Genomic DNA, 20634 nt, shown 5'->3' with positions numbered 1-20634 from the left:
CAAGCAATGCCACTAATAAAGTGCTAGTGCATTGCACTGTTTTCTGTTTCTCTCGTCCTAATAGTTGATACATGCCGACAAATGGTTACTATTACAATTACCATAACAATTACAAAAAAACACCTTTAATGACCGATCTATTGGAAGGCTTCAATAATGTTTCATTTCATTTCATTTGTTCACTGTCAGAGCCGTGAGACGTTGCTAAGAGGAGGGGTACAATACAAGAAGGAAAAAACCAACAAATGGGAAGTTACAGGAAGTGATTGCTGACTGCGGATTTGAAGTGTACAGCGTTGCTGATGCAGACGATGGAGCCTGGAAGGTGATTTCAATGCAGAGTTGTCATTGGAACAAACGAGGTTTGGCAGAGATTTGTTCGGGAATTGCCACACCAACTTTTAACGAAGGACCATTGCGTGATGACACGTCTGGCGGAACTGAAAAAAAGGGATAGTTTTAAGGGAACCGGGAATAATTGGAAACAATAAAACAAGAGGCCGTATTTTGGATAGCTTCAAGGGTGGAGACGGGAATGGCGGAATGCGAATCGCATATAGAACAGGCGTATTCAATGTTCGGTGGTACAAGGGTTTTGTAAAGCTACAGTTTTAATGAAGTTGGGGCTCGAGAGAAATCACGCCGGCGGAAGCCGAGCATGCGGTTTGCATTACAATAATAAATTCAATGTGCGGGTGCCATGAAAGGTTGTCTGAACGCCGAGGTATCTATAGGGTTGACTGAAGAAGGAGGGGAGCCATGTAGGAAATATGTGTTTACAGAGGTGTTCCCAATTGTTAATCTTACAAAGATACATTTGCACTTGTCGACGTTTAGTTTAATTAGCCAAGTGGTGCACCAAGCTAAAATTGTGCTAAGGTAACTTTGAAGTTGTGAGGGGTCAGAAAATTCAGATATCTTTCTGTTTATGACACAATCTCCAGCGAAAAGGGGTATTGATGAGGTTACAGTATCAGGGAGATCATTAATATAAATTAGGAAAAGAAGAGGCCATTATACTGATCCCTGAGGGACACCAGATGCAACGGGACAATGAGGAGATTCGATATCATTGACAGTTACATATTGGAAGTGATTTTGCAAACAACATTCAACCCATCTTAAAACGTTAGGGTTAATGATAAGTTTGCAGAGTTTATAAAGTAGCAGTAGATGGGAAAAGCAGTCCAATATCTTCGCAGATCAATAAAAATGGAATCGATTACTGACGTGAGATCCAACAAAGAACGGAGCTCATTAGTGAAGGTTAGCAATTGCGTTTCATAATAATGTTTTTTTGCGAAAATCGTGTTGGTAGAATAAAAATGAATTAGATTCTGGAAAACTCATCAAGTTTGAATAAATGACGTGTTCCGGTAGTTTCCATGAGTTTGACGTAGGAGAAATGGGTGTATAGTTAAAAGAGAAAAACATTTCACCAGATTTGCGTACTGGAATCACATTTCCGCCCTCCCAGTCTTCAGGCAGTAAGGAACGCTGTAGGGACTGAGAAAAATACATCAGAAAGGATCAGTGAAGAGCTCACTTTGTTACTTTTCGAAAAGGTATAATTATTCCCACCTATCCTTGAACATGCAGAAATTTTAGCCCACTGTATTTATTAGCTTGAAAATTCCAGCACAGTCAATAAAAACTGGTTCAATTGGCTCAATATTTAAGCTTTCTTTTACAGGAAAAGAAGTCGGGATTCTTTGAGTGAAAGATAAAAAAACGTATTGTTGAGCAACACGCAGCAGTGCTCTCGTGGAACAAGCGTCCCTTGCGGCGTTTTACCTGCTTATGGCAATTCGTAGTACATGTTCGGTCTTTTGCAACGTGGATCCATGGTGCAGAAACAGTCACCTTAATCTAAATCCACAATGTGAGTGCCGCTTCGGCAGGCAATATAATATGATATAATATTCGGCAGACACAATATAATATTCCTCATTGAGCAATGGAACTGGAAACCAGTAAGAATAAGGAACCATTGTATGCTTAAAACACTGCTTTTGCCCAATTGCACCCTAAAAATGGTCCGCGAATCATATTTAATGGTTTTTCCCGGTAGTACCAGTCATGAAGTTTCAGGGCGCGAACTTCACGAAGAAAATGAGCCGCCATAAAAATTGATGCAAAAACTGAATTTTAAACTTGACATCACGCAATACAAACATCATTTTTGTAGCTAAAGCGACTACGGGAACCACATTTCTCTCGGGACATCATACACTGGGTTTCTTCGTTGGCTTAGCTCACGCCGTTGAGAGTTGAAGGGCCATTGTCGGCAGCAGTATCGTTCCTGTAATGAGAGAGCGTATGATGATGACGAATTTACGTGATTGTATGTTTGCACGTTCAGCTGCGTTCTTCCGTCATTTCTGCTGCGGTATACTGGCGCGGACGAAGTCCTCTCACTGCTGACGAGTTTAGGTTCGCAGTTTAGAACACGTCGTGCTATGGAATACTTTCGAAGTAGCCACCTCTCGCTGCTCGCGCTATAGAGCCCCTCACGGTGTGGAGCGCCTTGTGATAAACTCTTGGGAAGGAGCTGTTGTTGTCACTAACGCCGGACGCAGGCTTTTAGGCGACGCTTATACGGCTACGGTTCCGTGTATTTTTAGTTTCTGACAAAATATAAAAATATATTCCTCAATGAACAATCCTGGTATGAATGATACAAAGCAACAACCAGAAGCAGTGAAACAACTGCAGCTCCCGTTGTTACAAAACTAATGAAGCCCGAACGGTAGCAGTTACGGACACTTACAGAAACACGCAAACAATTTTCAATTGGTTACAAACAAAATATTCGCGCACAAACAATTTAGATTTGGTTCCAACCGAGCGATAGCCATGCCACGGGATCAAGGGTACAACAGCATACGCTACAAAAATTCAACGATAGTAAATGGTGGAGGGATGGTGTTAATGCCACGACCAACATTGTGGCGCAACAAGAGCCCAGTCTAACAACGAAATATTCATTTCTAACAACAAATATAACTAAGGCCACAATACAGGAAACCTGGCATAATGAAAAACCCTTTTAGCCCTTTTATTCGGCACCCCTAGAAACCGGGTAGACCAATATCACAGAAACTTTTCTTCACCCAACAGGGGCCACACACCTTCCAGAAAGGTCACGACGCTTTGCCTGAAATGTGAACGCAAATGCCACTAATACGTAGCCTGAGATTCTGTGCAACGGCACTGCAGCTGTTCCGCCACAGTACATATAATCACCAGTTACTGCGAATATAGTTTGCCCAGAGGAGTCTCCATAAGCGCTGCGCGTGTCTTTGAAGCGCGAGTCGTGTTAAAGGGCAAGTCGGTTTATAGAGCGACGCGCCGAACGAACGTCACAGTCTGTTTGCCCTCATGTTGCAAAGAGCCTATGATTTTCATGGAGACGGCGCAGACATAGAGCACACTGGGATGATCGTTTTTCTCACCAAAGGAGCTCGGGACTCGTGCTCGAGGGCGGCACACTCCGCGAATGCTTCGAATAATTGAAGCTTACAAGATGAAGCAGTCCGATCTAGTTAGGACACGGTTACTGGCATTTTCCTTCTGCATGTGCAAAAACGCCTTCTCGCGAAACCAACTATAGTGCAATTTCTCAGCAGAAAACGTCTGTAATTGTCTGTGTATTCCTTTGGAATGACCAGCCTCAACGCTAAAAAGCTACAGACTTTCCTCATAACTTGCACTTTGTCATTCCCATGTTGAATGCTGGAAGGCTTCCCTGGTCATCCACTTTCACAGGGTGAATGACTCGCGCTTTCTTGTTATTTCCTCGATGAGCGAGTTCAGACTTTTGCTTTAAAACACCCGCATTGTAGCTTCTGTATTAACACAGTATCTCACTTTGATTTTTATTGGATACGAAGGTAGCTGCGTATTTTCATGCATGAACTTACTATCAATATGTCGATATTAAAAGTATATCAACCTCCCGGTGCCACAATTGCAGTGCACCATATCTTTTGAAGGTTGAAGGTTGAATGAATTTATTGAGACACAACGTGAAGGGACAAGCCAAACAATATTTCGAGCAAGGGGCATGCCATCAAGCACAGCAATTATCTTTTAACCATGGCTGTGGAGTTGTGGAGTGCCAGAGTCCGAATACCCGAGATCTGGATGTTCCGACGATGCAAAATAGCCTTAACCGGAATCCTAAGTATTGAATTCACCCTGAGTTGTGGATTTTATTGCGTTATGTGCTCCACGCTTATTATATAAACATCTCAAGAATGGATGGGGTCGTGGACAAAAGTTCAACAGCTTTTGGGGACGAACCAGATCAATCATTCTGCTGACCATGTTCGTGACATTAAGCGACAAGAAACTACCATTCGTCGTTTTCCTGCAGGGGAAAATGCCTTGTCGAACCCTGCCGTTGTTTGAAAACCGCCAAAACACATTTTTTCGGTGCTCAGATACAGCGGGAAGAGTTCTGGCGAAGAACAGACAATATTGAAGACTGATTAGGTCGCATCTGAGCTCACAAATTCGAGTATCATTGCATTTGGCACCTTGTGTAAAGTGAGTTATCCTTTATGCTTTATATAATGTCAATTTTAACAGCAAGAAAGTGTTCTTATTCGTGATAGTTTGAGGTCAAAGCATTTGAGCAATTTTATCCATCGGCTTTAAACTGCCAAAGACCGCATCGTTCTCGCACCAACAATTGTTCTCGCTTCTTCTCATTCGTTCAGACGGCACGGCTGTATCGCAACAGATGACAGGTCACTAGACCCGACAGGTGACAAAATGCATCGTATTATGGAGCTGCACAATGCACCAAAAGCAAAAAAAACTACCCATCGGTTCAGGAAAAAAAAGTGCGCCAAAACAGGAACAAAATTTTTCTCTCTCTGCGAGGATCAAAATCGATGACACTACATGGTGTCCTGCAAAATTGAAAATGTAAGCACGGGGTCGCATGCAAAAGACCCTTTGCCGATCTAATTACACCTCTTTCCTTGGTCCAACAGTTTTCTTTCTTATGTGGTGTGCAGTACTGCCGTTTTTCGCTTGCGCTCTAGCTCCCTCTCCGTAGTTTTCCAATTCCTCTTCGCTCTTTCCAACCTTTCATTCAATAGTTTTAAATTTACAGCGTTTGTAAGCGTTCTCCAGACTGCAGAAAATTTGTTTTCCATATTATGGTGGCACCGTACACTGTCCCGTTTGCACCGTAAAATTAGTTTTTTCCCATTATAGCAGATGTTTTATTTCTTCCTGCTCCGTTCATTCCTGAATACCCAATGCTCTGATTCGTTGCCTTCATGTACGCAGGAGCAACCGCTGCGCTCGCGCGAGCTTTTTTGAAGGTAAATACTGACGGGTAATGCGAACTAAGAAGAAAATTTCTTCTTTCAAACGTTGCAGCCGTAGCCCAGGTAATAGATTGAGCCAACGAGGCGTACGGAATTGGTTCTCTTCCAGGCGCCGTGAGCATTGCAGTGTATTTATTTTTTTTTCATTTGCGAGAGCTCGAAACAGGTTCGAGAAAAAAAGGACACTCAGATATTATGTTTTTTTTATATTAGGGCGTCGCTTCGTTAGGCATGCAATATTTGAAGTAAGTACTGGAGCTTGCACACACGCACATTTTACCCCGATGCCCGCGTAGTTTCAGGGCTTTCGGACAGTGTCGTCATGATGCAAAGCGCTGTGCCAAGATTTTATTAACCTGTGTAATCTTAACCATTCGCCCGAAAATTCCCACTTTGATCAGTTTTGCACTGCTTGACAGAAGTTGTTGCAAATGTTGATTCAATATGCTAGATAAAATGGCAACTTTCGACCCTAGGACAGCAGCTTCCGAACAAAGAAAACAAGATGATAACGTGCACCAAGCAAAAAAAAAAAAAAAAAGATGTATTCCCCAAGCCTGCTGAAACTTCAGGGCATGTATGATAGAGTTCTTAAAGTATGAATTTTCAAGCAGACACTCAAAGGCGCCGTTTCAAGGAGAAGTTAAACAATTTGTTTCTTCTTTGGAGAACCTTAGGTTAATTCGGAGTGCACACTTGTGAATTTCTCGCCTGTTCATTTCAATGTGATTGCGACTTTTCAGTGACTTCAGGTCGGCGTAACCCCCTCCTTTCCCTTAATTGCCTTGTTTACGTTTCATTCCAACTTAAAAGCGAGTTGCTTTGTTTTTCAACAAATTACTCGACAGTAGCTTGCCCAGTTTACGATAAAAAGTATTGATAATCCTTAGCTCGATGCTTGTCAATGAAAAGGTCATGGATAGGAATGGCTGAAACTAAAGTGGTGGAATTAAATGTCGTTTTTTTGCTGTAGTTGCTGCACAGTTTTCTAGTTCTGTCAGAATTTATCCCTAAGGGAATTTCCCAGCATTTTTCACTCAACTTCACAGGAAGTTTTAAGGTTATTTTACAACCAAAACAATCAGAAGAACGCGTAATGAAATCGTGAAGATATCCTGAGAGGCTTTCAAGTACTGATTACGCTTGTGTGACAATACCGTTCTCCAAATGAAGCGGGAGCAGCTACAGTTAGCGTGTATCGGAACACGCGTCGATGGGGGCACTTAATGCAGTGAAGAAAAAAGAGGCGACGCGAATAGGTCAAAGACGCGGTCCTGACTTGATGGCTGTGACCTAAGCCACTGTTTTACAATCTTCTCTGACGACATCAAACTTCCACATCAGCTTTCTTGGCACCCCGCCATTGAGAAGGTCTTTTCAAAGAAGATGAAAATATCAAATTCGAACTTTGTGGCTGAACTGACATTGAGAGCTGTCGCGCCGTTCGCCACCCATGAGCACGTCAGCTTTTACGCCTCTCCCAAACTTCCTCCTAACCCCGAGGGATCCGATGGTGAGCCCGATCTCGATGGTCGGGCCCGAAACGCCACTTACGTCGCTGGAGCGCACAGAGCGCTTCCGATCGACTCAGTGTCGTTGCGTACGCATGGCTGCCCGTGCTCGTAGCGCACATTTATCGGTTCACAGCGCCCTCTCTTGTCGGATCGTGTAACGAGGACGATGTCTGCCCCATGGGAGACGAGACTACCTCTACAGATCGAAACGACCAACGAAAATTTCGGGCCCTGTCCACAGCCGGGCAGATGCGACAAAATAAAAGAAGGGAACCCGTTCCGACCGATTCTAGAGCATACCTTGGAGCACGGATGAATGTTTGTTGTTTGAAACGAACATTAGGTTCATTAGCTTCAATACGGGAGGCGGACGATGCAACTTTGTCGGGAGCTTTTAAGAGAAGCTCTTTTCGACGTGCAGTTTATCGTCCTTAGTTCTTAGTAGATTTGGTTCGAAATCCGGCAGTGCTCTTCCCCTGTTTCTTCAGTTTTACTATGTGGTGCCCAAAGCTTTTTCAGCGCCCAAAACGTTGCAGCTTGCTGATGCATTCAACAAGAAAAGTGGCTGAGCGGGGAAGTGTCTGTTTTGTTTTTTCGCGAGGGGTTATTGTTGTCCCCTGAGATCTACCCGAGCGCCAGAGTGGTGCGCTTCGCGGAGTGGCTAACATGCTTCTACTCACGTAGGTAGATACAGAGGAGTCAAACCGATAAGGGTGTTTGGGCCTCCCTAATGAGTGCGTAATGTGATACCACTGTTATAATACTTTTAAAATGGCGACTTCAACATTCGTGACTGGGTCAAATTTTGAACGATTCGATTTGTTCTCGTTTCCCGCGTGAAAAAAAAAACTGCGTGATTGATTCCTCTGTCACAGTGATCGGTAAAAAACGAAAGGGAAATGTGCAGCGAAATCTGCGGCTAAGCATGATTTGCGGGTCGGTTGCTGTCTTGTGGGGTTGCTTGGCGAGCGACGTCCTGCTGGCGGGTCGCTTCGGCAAAGGCGTACTGGCGTCATTTCCGTGACGGATATGACGTCTGTGAAATTTCGTGTATCCCGACATAAAACACTTTCGTGTTAAAATATAAAACCCGGAAACGAACGACCCTAGGTATAACGTACCCTTTAGTACTAAACGTTGCTTCCCCGCAAGGAGACCCTGTGTGCAGGGCTGCACCCTTTACAAGCCGCTTGCTTCGTGGTACTGGCGTCATTTCTGTGATAGATATGACGTCATCGAAATATTTGTGTACCCGGGAATAACACAGTTTCGTCTTTAAAGATTTTATTACCTATCTTTTATTACTCCCTTTAGGTCACTTCCCTACCTCTCCTTTGTGGTACTACACCGTTTCTATTTTTTTGCCCTAGAAACAGGGAAAAGACACACTAGCCACACACTAGACTAGCCACACTAGCCACACACTAGCCACACACTAGCCACACTAGCCACACTAGCCACACACGGAAGATCCACAACTCAGTGTCAATTCGATACTTAGGTTCCGGTTCAGGCTATTTTGCATCGTCGGGGCATCCAGATCTTGGGTATTCGGACTCTGGCACTCCACAGCCATGGTTTAAAGACTAGCCACACACGGAAGATCGATCCAACACTGCTTGACACTTCAACACAGTCGCTTTTATAGCTGAATGTGACTCAGGTCCGGCTATTGGCAACATTGGTTCGTCAGTACTCTTTGAACGGCCTCCAGAACAATGCCTCCCCACTCCATATGCCCTCAGGTCAAGCCGTATCGTCTAAAGCTAAGAAATATTATAGCAATATACGCGTAAGCTCTTCGAATTCTGGTTTTTGTGGCTTAAATGCGCACGTCAACTCACATAGTTTAACTTGTGTAGTTTCACTCCGGCTATCGAAGAAAAATATTGACCTTCAGCTCATTTGTAAAGGACGAAAAACAGAAAACGTTATGAGCTTATCTTAGTGTTTCCACAAACACTGCATTTTGGGACAATACGATCCTCAAAATTCTTAATTTCATCATATAGTAAATGTGAACTACGCTCGCTCGTGCCAAGATTTGATCAGATAAAGCGCTCGGAGTCCATGTATTTCGTCAACCCTTCGAACGGTCCAGTGCCTCGTTTCGGTCAGTGAATAGGCGAAGAAAAGGGTGAGGAGAGATTGGTTCCTGGAAAGGATATTTACCGTAAAAAATGGCTGTGACAAAGCTAAAAACATGAAAAATAGGGCCTACACGCTCTTCACTTTAGGCTTAAAAGGTATAGGGGGTTTATAAACTCCTTAAGAGGGCCATGAGGACAACATACAAGTTTGTTTTATTCGAAAGATTTCGTGTTTTACAGTGCCCGCAGCGATTGTCCGGAGGCAAACAATGCTTTATTCACTGCAAAGTTATTCAATTTAATATAAAGTTCTGATTTTGGTGCCAAAATGTGTGTTTGAACGCTAGAGACATCGCCGCAACTGCACTTTCGTGACACCGTGCTATGAGGGGGTTTTACTAACTTGCTTCGCAGTGTGATGCCAGAAATGTGCGGTGCCGCTGACAGCAGGCGAGACTCCGGTTGTTTGAAAACGCTTATAGGAACGCGTAAAGAATCTAACAGAGCACAAAGCAAATCTAACTTCACAGTAACAATGGCGATAAGACAGCAGACGACGCTTTCACAAGCGTAGAAACGTCTAAGCAAATGTAGAGTTACTTTTCCTAGTTTACAAACATTAAGAAAGTCATCACCCACCCCAGAAACTCAGATGACGACCGTTTGCGTACCATATGCTCGGCATCGGCAATCGACGTGTGAAACTACGTAACGAACTACTCTTCCAGAGCGATAGATGGATCGTCCGTGCCTCCGGATATATCCGGCTCTGGAAGCGCTGGCCCTAGGTGCCGGCGCTACGGGCGGCTTGGTAGCCGTAGAAAAGCCAGCGTTTCTAAATTTAGGTGAGTGCGGTAAAGGATGCCAAAACATTTGCTGCTACACCCTCTCCCCTCTAATAAATAGTTGGTGCCCGACTGACGTCCCTTCCTTAGAAGAAGCGGTGAATGACAGAGAATCACAGACTATCCCTTGAATTTCTGTCGTAGAACCGAATAGCCACATTCCCGTGGGACCTCACCGCTTCCATCCAGGGTAGTTTTTTCCCGGAACGCTGTAGAAAAAAAAATATTAAAAGAAAAGAAGCGGAAGACGCGAAAGAAGGCGGATAACCCTCGTGCGTCTGCGTAATGACGCAGAGCAGCCATAGTCGGACACTTCAAAGGCTGGACCGCTCTGACAACGATCGGCTTAACGGAGCGTGGAATCTTCGGTTTAACGGCCTGCTCGTCTGGAACGCGGCACCTGCGAGGAGCAATGAGCGTCCGGCGATTTCTCGCAGCTCTTCCTTCCTCCGCTGACGCTGGTCAACTTCGCGCTTTTTTCTCTTCTTTTATTTTCCCTAGTCCCGGTCGGTGGGAAGAAGTATAGCGCAATCACCTCCAGCCCACTCTTAGTTTCCATCCCGTCTTTTGCTTCTCCTCTCAAGCTTCCCTTTTTCCTTTTCGTAGCTGAGAGTAGGGAGTATCTCCGCGCAATTGAACACTCAAGTTTTGAGCCTTACTTTCTCCTTCCCTTCTTTCCCCAAGAGTCCCCGTTGCCGAATCCCTTACCGCCGATTGCCTTCTCCGGCAATAAATAAACCGTCGGCACTACACTGCCGAGCCAACTTCGTTTTGTTGCAGCGGTATTTTCTGCGCTGGAAAGCAAAAAGTTGGCAGGCGGTGAGGGTGAAGGCAAGCGAGAATGGGAACCCCCAAGTGTGAACTTGTATTTTTCGCTTTATTTAGAAGGTGAAAAATAACAATCCCGGTAGCAGTTTCACAGTCCACTACTCCATTATGGCCTTTTGCAGCCATAAATAAACTTCAGGTGGGGTTTACCGTAGGTACAGACTTTTCCGTAGTGGTTTTTGATGACTTCGAAAAATGGCTTTGTAAATGACTGTAATGACGTATTTCCGTCCATTCAGATGTTTTTTTTTCTTGTGCCGTCCGTCGATTCTATTTTCCAGCGTATATTCGCGCAGGTGTCTAGATTTTGAAGTTGTCCTTTCGTCTGGATCATAAAAGATGGTGCCTCTTGGTTGGAGACGATATGCTAGCGAGCAGTTCCAAATAATACTGAATGATTTAAAAATTTCACCTAAATTTGTGCACACCTGGCGATATCTCTTTCTGCGGGATATTTTGATGGCAACTGCACGCACGCAAGAGATACGACCACATGTAACATGAAAATCAACTTTTCAAAATGTAATACCGTTCGCTTCACAAACAAAAGGAACATTCTAAATACGAATTACTTCCTGGGCGGCAATCATTTGGAGGTTGTATCGAAATACAAGCACCTCGGTGTTTTTTATGAACAATTTTTCCTGGAATGACCAATACATCGGTCCCAAAGGGAGCCGTGCGTTGAACTTCGTAAAACGTAACTTAAAACGGGCTCCACCAAAAGTAATGGCAACGCTCTATTTTTCTAATGTTCGTTCATTTTTAGAGTGGCTTGGGATCCAGAAACTGAAATATGCGCTAATGTGCTAGAAAGGGTACCGGAATGAACCGCGCGATTTCTATCTGGTAACCTTGATCTCACTAACCGCTCTTCGTGCATTCCCAAACATTTGGGTTGGCCTCTCCTGCCGGACCAACGCAAATTCTTAAGAATAAATCTATTTCATAATATTTATATTAGTGCCCCTGGTTTAAATAGCACGTGCATTAAAGATCCTAATTATGTATTCTCTCGCCTAGATCACTCCCGCGAAGTTCGCGAATACCGCTGTCGTATAAGTGCCTACAAAAACTCGTTTTTTCCGAAAATCACACACGAATGGAACAACCTACCAGAATATATTGTCACCACTCCGCCACCCTCATTTCAAAATTCTCCGTCACGATTTTTGATTAAATGAAACATGTCGATTTCTGTTTTGCATTTCAGTTTGTTTTCTTTTGCCTTGTTTTCCTCGTGTTCGCAGCAATCTGTACACACTGTATAAGCGGAGCATGCTTACTTGTTTCGTTATCTGCATTCATACAATGTATCAAGTTTTGTCTTTCCCCCCAACTTTAATGCCCGAATTCGGGCGCTGTAGGTACTCGAAAAAATAAATAAATTGCTCCGTGAGTGAACGTTTTGGCGGCAGTCACAGCCTCAGGTAGGACCTCCACAGGAGCTATGTCGTCCGCAGTATAAAAAGTAGTGCTATCTGGCGGCAATCGGTTTAACAGAACCCAACCCTTTTCTTGAGGTTCCAGAAGGTTTTCCCCCAATTTAACTTGATATCAATAGTTCTAGTATTTTGCGAACGTCTGCGAAAGCGGCTATGAAATTTACAACGTAGTAAAATAAATTGCTGACGATCCCTAAACAAAGCGCCTGGTGCACTCAACGCGAGCAGAAATGTTCGTCACGTTCATTACAGATGTTCGTTCCGTCATGTTCGTCACGAACAGAAATGCTCTCACGTTTCCAAGGCGAACTTATCGAATAATCACGGTGCCCGCATGCAGACCTTGCTAACTTGAGGAACCCAGGAAAGATTCGGGTGTATTATTATTCCAATGAATATTTTTGTTTGTACATACCCTAGGGTACGTGAGAGAGAACCTTTGGATTGGCTTCATGAGAGAGAACCTTTGAGAGAGAACCTTTGGAGAGAGCCCATGAGAGAGAACCTTTGGATTGGCTTCATGGGCTTGCTAGTGAAAAGCATATGGCAGCACTTTTCTTGCACTAGGGTCGCAAGGTATGCAGATATTTGGGCGAGAGCTTTCTGTAGCCTTTTGCTGCGTGGTACGACTGGATCGCACCGCACTAAAAATGCCGATGGCGTCCGGGTAGAGCTTCACATGGACTCCAGGCCGGATACCTCGCTTTGGGCGGGTGTCAGGTTAAATTCCAGAGGCCGCAACACGCCTCGTTGTGGTACTCCCCTTCTGTATGTCATAGTGACAAGTTGGTCCTTCAGCAGTACACATAAATGTTGCCGACCCTCTAGGTAACTTGATGTCAAAGTGTAAAGTTTTTCGCGGGACCGAAAAGTAGCAAGAGGCGCTGGAATGACACCATAAAATGCCTGAACGAAATCCAGATATAATTTCCAAAAATACTCCGATAGGATCCCAGGAATCCTCGCTGACGGCTGAGGGAGGGAAACCTTCCAAGTTCGAATGCATGTGCCCTGTAGAACCAATTTCGGGCGTCACATAAAGTAATCTCTGTGTGTGTGTGTGTCACGTACCGTCTGGGCGCGCAGTAAAGAATGGACGCGGACACACGCGGTGAGAAAGGCAAATTTATATCGAAGACAAAATCACTCAAAGCAAACATCATCACTCAAAACAACACAAAACAAACGAAATAATAACTAAAGTAATAAAAAGTAGCAAAACCAGCTATAACACCCCAATTAACAACTACACTTCAACTACTAAACCGGATGTAGTACAAATGTCCCAGCCATGTCCTGACCCAACTGTTCTTATCCTGAAGGCCTACCTAGTCATTGGTGCCGCTGCGTTGTTCCGGTGGGGCCGTCCTTACGGGGCTTTAGCGTGAGGCGGGCTTGTCTATGTGTGGCTTAGCGAACCGCTAACGTTGTATGTTCTTGCGGTTGCTGCTCACGGGCTACTCCCCCGTAGCCGTAAAACAGGGGAAGCAGTGCCTGGTCCCAGTAGTCGCCGTTGTGAGGGCCGTCGAGCCGTGAGTCGACGGCGCGCTGACGCTCCTCGTAGGCACACGACCGTCACTGTTTGGGCCGCCCACGAGACTGGAAGCGATGCGCCATGGGTCCGCTCCCGCCCTGACTGCGGCGTTGCGGCGTCGGTTGGTTGGTTGTTACCAATAAATCAATGGCGCTTGGCCACTCTGGGGGACTCGCCAAGTCAGACTTGGTAAAAAGGGTAAGAAATAAAACTAAGGCGAAAATAGAACTGAAATGATTGCGGGGAACGTGATGTCACGAATTTTGAGAACCAAAGAAAACAAGAGTAATTGCAACATACTGGTACTGAAGTAAAAATAGATATTTCACGTGCCGGAAAAAGAGAACACAATATGTGTTTTTTTAACAGGGTCTGTTTCCGAAACGGCCTGTTTCCAAAATAAAAGCGTGAAAGGCGCGAGAAAGTTCCCCGTTACTGAAACCTAACGCCGATGCTCAAAATGACAGTAAACTCGAAACAGACAAGGAAAGACCCAGGCGCCGGAAGGGAACCTCCAGGTATCGACATCGGAGAGAGGAGAACCGCTGGCAAGACAGCCGGAAGTGTTCAATTGTCTCCGCCTCTTGATAAAAATTGCAGATGGCCGAAGGCGCTATGCGTGTGCGGTGAAGATAGAAATTAACATTGTGCACTCAGCAGCGAAAGCTGGTCAGTGTCACCCCGCACAGTCGAGACTGCAGAACGTCACACTTCCATGAGTACCGGAGGTGCTTAATTTCGGGGCAGCCAGAGGTGCTGTCTGGTGGAAAGCTGTCCAGCGAACTATACTTTCGAAACCAAGATGTGGCAACTTGGGCTATAGGGGGAGCAGCATCAACCAGCGGTCCATTCAATACCACACCTGCCAGGTAATCAGTGGTTTCGTTGAGGTAGATACCTATGTGCCCTGGAACCCAGACTAGGCGAATTTCTTGTACATAGGGTGGTATGAGCATCGACAGCGTTCGGCGAAGAGGAGTAAAGCGTGGAGAAGACAGGGTGGAGCAAACTGAAAAAGAATCCATCACAATGAGCACCTTCGAATGGTCTTCCCTGAGTTTTAGAATAGAAAGGGCAATCGCCACAAATTCTGCCAAGGGTATATACACGAAACTGGGTAGGAGCAGGGAATATGCTCAGTCAAGTGCAGGTGGAAGGATACCAATACCAGCCCGGAACAGACTCATCTGTGGCCACAACCACGTGAGTCGGCAGCTCCTCTAAATGGTTGAATAAAAGGCCAGATACTGTCTTCTCTGGCAAATGTTTAGGATTAGAGGGGAAATATTATCAAACTCACTTCCCGCCAACGTATTTCTGGGTTCAAAGGAAGGAAAACGAGAGAACGTTGATGTTTAAAGGGGCTATTATAGACTCTAGAAACAGCACCTGCGGACGATTGTACCTGGGCCATGGCTGAGCGAAAAAGAACCATGGTGACTGAACGCAGAGCATTTGCTACCTTTAAACAGGAAATTACATTACACGAAGGTATGCCTCTTCTGTTAGTACCTTGAATAGGGGAATCAGAGGAAGGATGCGAGCCTCCCGGTACAATACCCGAATAAGGGCGTACTTCGGGAAACCGAAACACAAGCGCAGAGCTTGTTGTTTTCAAGTAATCAATGGACGTGTTTCATAAACGGATAACTTCAAAAAAGGATGGAGCCGCATTCCAGAATAGGGCGAAGGTACAGGCGGTAGAGCATTAGGATAATAACTCTACGCATACCCGTCTTCTTGTTGCAAAATCTTTTGAACTGTGAAATTGCTCTCACCGCTTTAGCCGCTGTATAAGCAATATGAGGACGCCAATTTAGGTTGCTCTCATACATCCGGGAAACCAAACCAGTTTCTGGAAAAATAAACTCGAATTGAATTGAATTGAATTGAATTGAATAACTTCTACATACGTCAGGGAAGTAACCTGTAGAATTATTTTCTGTGGGTATGTAAGACAAATCGAAACGGGGTCTTGCAAAGGGGGGGGGGAAGGGTGTTTCCAAACGCTTCGCTGCACAGAGCACCCACGTGACGTGTGATCTCACTGCATGCGCTACTCGTTTGCGCGCCTGCTAAAACAAGTCCACCGTTCTGCCTCTGTGGCCTTGATGTAGGGTACTGATTTGGTATGTTTTAGGTCGCTCTGGGTTTGGGCCGCAGCCAACGACAACATTTAATTACTGTTCTGCATCGCGCGAACGGACATATCACGCGGGTGCTCTGTGCAGCGAAGCGTTTAGAAATACACCACCGGGAATGCCAGCCGTCGCCTCCTGGAGCTTCTTCTTCTTCCTCTGCTCCGCCAGAGAGAGAGAGAGAGAGAGAGAGAGAGAGAAGAAGGAGAGGGAAATAAACGTTTATTGTCTGAAAAGACTAGCTAGGACTTGGTCCTTGCCGGTCCGAGATGCTAGGTCTCCTCAGTCCAGGAAACCTCTGGCGGTGGCTGCAGTCTACGCCCGGTTAACCAGATTGTTCTACTTCTAGACGTTTTCTTGCTTCATATCCCATTCTTCTTCGTCGTCTGACTCTGCACCATGGTTTCTGACTCTCTCTCTCGCTCTCTCCCTATTCAACAAGGACACATTCGTTACGCAGTTTTCCATATACGAAACCATTGCAATGACGTTGTCAGTGGTTGGTCCGTTGTCCCGAAAAGCTTTCATCTGGTGTGGGCAAAGCCTTTTTATCTGAAGGCAGCACGGCAATTCCCCTAATGTTTGTTTGTTTCCATTATTTTACTTACAAAACTTAATAAAGATATCGGTCGGAAGGAATCCTACGTCGTTGATGATTTTCGAGGTTTCAGAACTATAAGCTCAGTTTTGTTTCAATTGAGAAGGCACAGGGCCAGATGGCCAAATCGAGTTGTAGTATTCTATATAGAAGACGCAGTCATAACTCGTGGGAAAGCTGAAAAATGGCTTCGTAGCTTATTTCGTGTTCACCTTGCATGTAGCTGCGCCTACCGAGGAAGTTCAGGTAACAGCCTCATCAAAACCTTACTACACAGAAAGTTGCAAGTAGAAATAGGGGCTTTACTTAAGCAACGGAAACAGAACATAAATGGCACAAGAGATACATTCATTAAAGCAGGTCACCAAAGCACTTCAATATCCAGCGGCTTATGGCACTGCAGGTCGGACGGCTGAGCGCTTGCCGTAGGGCGGGCTCCTTGAAGGTGCCTGGCGGCGGCTTGTCTCTCCTGGCTGGCGGCACTCCCGGCTGGCGACTCCTCCGCTGGCAAGCGCCGCTGCGCTTACCTACTTGCTGAAGTACATGCCACGCCCCCCTACGTCACACAGTATATCAACAGTTTACTCGAGCAGTCACATTGAGGAATCCTTAAACCTGGTGAAGAGCGTGTGCTGGCACGAAAAATGGCTGGATTGACTTCATGACGGGGAAGGGAAGGTCGATGGAGGGGCAAGCTGGAGGCGCAGCTTCGGCGGAGCACTTTTGGGGCATGCCGGAGGTACTGATCTTGTTGACAGTAGCGTATGCAACACTCTTCAGCCCCTTGTTTCACTGAAATGTCGTCATGCAGCGGTAATGCTCTGAAGATGTACAGCTGGCAAACAATTCCGAAATGGCTGTTTTGAGCCGAAATTCCTACATTGATGCGGCTCAAGTTTTCGTAGAGGCGCCTCTCTTCCCTTTGTGTTCTGCGAGCCTGTCACACGTATTCCAATTTCTTGTTCGTCGCCCTTTCTTTCCGAACAACTGAAAAAGGCTGGTAATCTTTATTAGTATTTGCCAGTACTCAAGTTAATACGTTGTATATTCGATCGGGATTAATTTTTAAGCAGAGTTGATAGAAGAAAGCATGAAGTGTTCGTATAAAGTTGCCGCAGTAAATCTGAGATCTACACGGGGTTTGTACGCTTCCCAGGCTGTGCGTTTGATCCTTAATTTACTTCGACACATAGTTGCATTGAGAGAGCACATAAAAAAGCGGTAGTAATCACTCCAACTCGTTTCTAGATCGACCGCCCACTTACTGTGGGACTGTGAAGTGCGACCTAACGAGGTGGCAACCAGGACAGACCTACTGCCGTGGATCCAAGCAGCAGTGCGCAGTTGTGACAAGGACACTGAACACTGAAGGACAAGGACACTGAAGGACACTGACAAGGACAAGGACAGCCGTCCAGCAGGTCCTGGCGGTCCTTGAAAAGCAGCACCGGAGCGAAAGCTGCGGGGCGACGCCCTCCGTTACGGGGCAGCGGCGTCCAACCCCGTAGCGAGTAACGAAGCGGTGGTCCAAGTACGGATTACGTCGGGATCGACGGATGGCTACGTCCGGGCGCAGTGTACACACTGTGTCTGTTGCTGGCAATCAACAAAGTATTTCTTCCTTCCCTCCTTCCTTCAAAGGACGCAAATTTTTGGCATCATATGGCTCGACACAAACGAAATAATAATGCAACTGCTGACTGCTGCTTTTCTCCGGAACGTAACCCTGACGTTTATAAGTGTTTATATAGATGTTTTATCAACTAGGCGATTCCTTTTCAGCAAGAATGTGTATGTGCGGTACCCCTAGCTTTGCTGTGTGCGCCGAAATTACCACATATTGTGGGGTGGCGGTGTGCTAGTGATAATAATTTTTGAGCCTGGAAGCGTCAAAAACAGTCTCTCGCTTTAGGTAGGCAGCAATTAAAAGAAATGATCGAGAGCCAGCTATAGTCCTTTCATAAACGCACTGTTCCGTGCAATGAGGTTGAACGGCAACTGCCGCAGCAGACACGTCATTACGCCAACCTATAAACAGCCGACTAAAACCGTTTAAGCGTTTCGAATGAAGAATATAATAATTATTTACACGAACGTGATCACGAACGCAAAACTCAAATGTCACAATACATCGCAGCTGGTATATATAAACGTGCAAGTTCACAAAAGTCGGCAAGATTCGAACGCAAGCCAAGGGATTTCCATTGAGAAATTATAATCTTTGAGATGGGTGTTTCGAGACATATTCAAATAGGAGGCCTGCAGCGTAGTTGTCGTTGTTGAGATGGGCCATCTTGCCGTTGTGCCATGAAAAATGAGTCCAAGAGAGGCTGTAAAAGCAGAACAGCCTCTACATCAGGGAACCGCCGAGAGGGAATGTAAGCACGTAGCAGAGCCTTTGTGGCTGCGAATAGCATCGAGATTAGTATACTGACGATGTCTGTCTTGGAAGTGTGACTTGTTGGTTTATCATGGCCATTTGGGAAGCGCCGTTTCGAAGGAGAGGATGTGTCCTAAGAACGTTCGTCCAAAGAGATTTGAATTTTTGATTGGCGAATGTTCTTGGGCTACTTCCCAATAAGACTTGTTCGGAAGTGGTCGACTTTTAAGTGGTGGTTCATACGGCGTTTGCATCGCAGTTTCAAAGACTAGATCCGTGTTCGGCGGTGATTCTCAATTTGCTCAACATTGCGAGCAAGAGTTGGCGCCTTTTATTAAAAGGGTCCGCACGCGGAAGAATGCGGCTTGCCACAAATCGTGCACCGAGATTCGGCCCGTGACGTGCAGTCTTTGTATGAGTGAGACCCGGAGAATATCTTACAGCATGCCCTCTTTATGCAGTTTTTTGACAATATTTCCATTCCACGAGCACCTAAAACACTGTGTGGCTGTGTCCATGCATTCTGTTTGGGGAAAGCTACAGAACCAAAGGAACACTCGTGGAGGTAATGGTGTGCCGGGCCTAACATAGGAGTGACGGATCAGCGACAAGTCTCGGTATTACCATTGTCGTCATTATGTAAGAGACTTGCCTGCGAGAAGATATCTTTCCTTGGTCACGTAGGTAGCTCTCAAGCTGCTCATTTTTGTACTCTAGAGAGACTCTTTAAATCCTCCCGCAAGTCTCCATGCATAACTTAAGAACTCGATCTCAAACCATAGTGCCAGAAGGGTTGATACCTGGAGAAGATGGCCCACAGTGACAGATGACACGCTGTAAGTGAGGCTGCTTCCCTTTCTCAGGTGATGAAACCAAACTTTTTAGCGTGCCGCTGCAACGACCTCGGCTGCGACGACGTTAGGGTTGGCTGTCCAGAGATTTCATCATGCTTCTGCCGGTTGAAAGACGGCCGGAATTCCTATGGTTCGCTTTTTATTGTACGAGACAGGGGTGAATGCTTGATCCCTTTCTTCCACGTTCCGATCAAGAGCGACAGCATCGTCTGTACTATGGTCCATCGCACGCTTTTTGATGGCTGGTGAGCACTGAGGGGCAGCTGGAGCTGCTGTGCCTCATGCCGCCGCTGAGGAAGACTCGTTTTTTTGTAGCGTGAGCTACATTGGCCGAGGTTGAGGAGTTCCGCGCGGCTTTTGGCGAGCCGTGCTGCGCATGCGCGAGGAGCAGTTACGTAACAGGGCACAGAGCTGGCACGCCGCGGCTGAATTGGATTGCATTAGATTGATTTGAATTGGATTAACTTTGATTGGATTGAATTGGATTAGATTGGAAGTCTTTTCGCAGCAGTAAGCATGAAAATTGGCTAATCCCAGACAACCAGTTAACCTAAGAATAACCAGCTGAACCTTAGCTCACGCTACGTATATTCTGGCATAGGCCAGCTAAGCGCTGCTAATTTTTGTCCGATTTGCTGATCACCATTCGATGTCATTTGCTGATCACCGGAGGACAGGATGGGGCGAGGCTTCTGCAAAGGTTGGTAGCTTATGAAAGAGGGCAGGTAGCACTTGGGTAGCCTGATGACCAGGTGCCACCTTACTTCCTTGCGGGGATGTGGTGTTACCTCGGAAGCTGGTTCATAAGCTGCCGCAATGATTCAACGGGTGCACAGACGGCTGACCCACTAAAGGGATACACAGACATCCTTCGTAGCAGGTGCGCCACCTCGGTTTGAAACTTTGCTTCAATTTGCATACCTTTGCATCCGATCAGCCTATTTCAAGCTTAGCACTTTATCCACTTAACTTGGGCGTAGATGGAAGGTGCTAACGCGGCAGTGCAGCCTCGGATTCATCACCCACATTTGCAAGTATTAGTTACGGTTCGAAGAAACGGGCG

At 45.8% G+C, this 20634-nt stretch overlaps 1 protein-coding gene across 1 annotated transcript in view; it reads left to right on the top strand.

The window, feature by feature from the left end:
* The window catches only part of LOC144162582 (protein O-mannosyl-transferase TMTC1-like), a 144578-nt gene that overhangs the window by 1455 nt on the left and 122489 nt on the right, over positions 1 to 20634 (top strand). The window lies entirely within an intron of this gene.

Source organism: Haemaphysalis longicornis, unplaced genomic scaffold, assembly GCF_048455015.1.
Source record: "Haemaphysalis longicornis isolate Haplotype H1 unplaced genomic scaffold, Haemaphysalis longicornis Haplotype H1 scaffold_12, whole genome shotgun sequence".
Taxonomy (NCBI): Eukaryota; Metazoa; Arthropoda; class Arachnida; order Ixodida; family Ixodidae; genus Haemaphysalis; species Haemaphysalis longicornis.
This window is presented reverse-complemented; position numbering and strand designations above follow the sequence as displayed.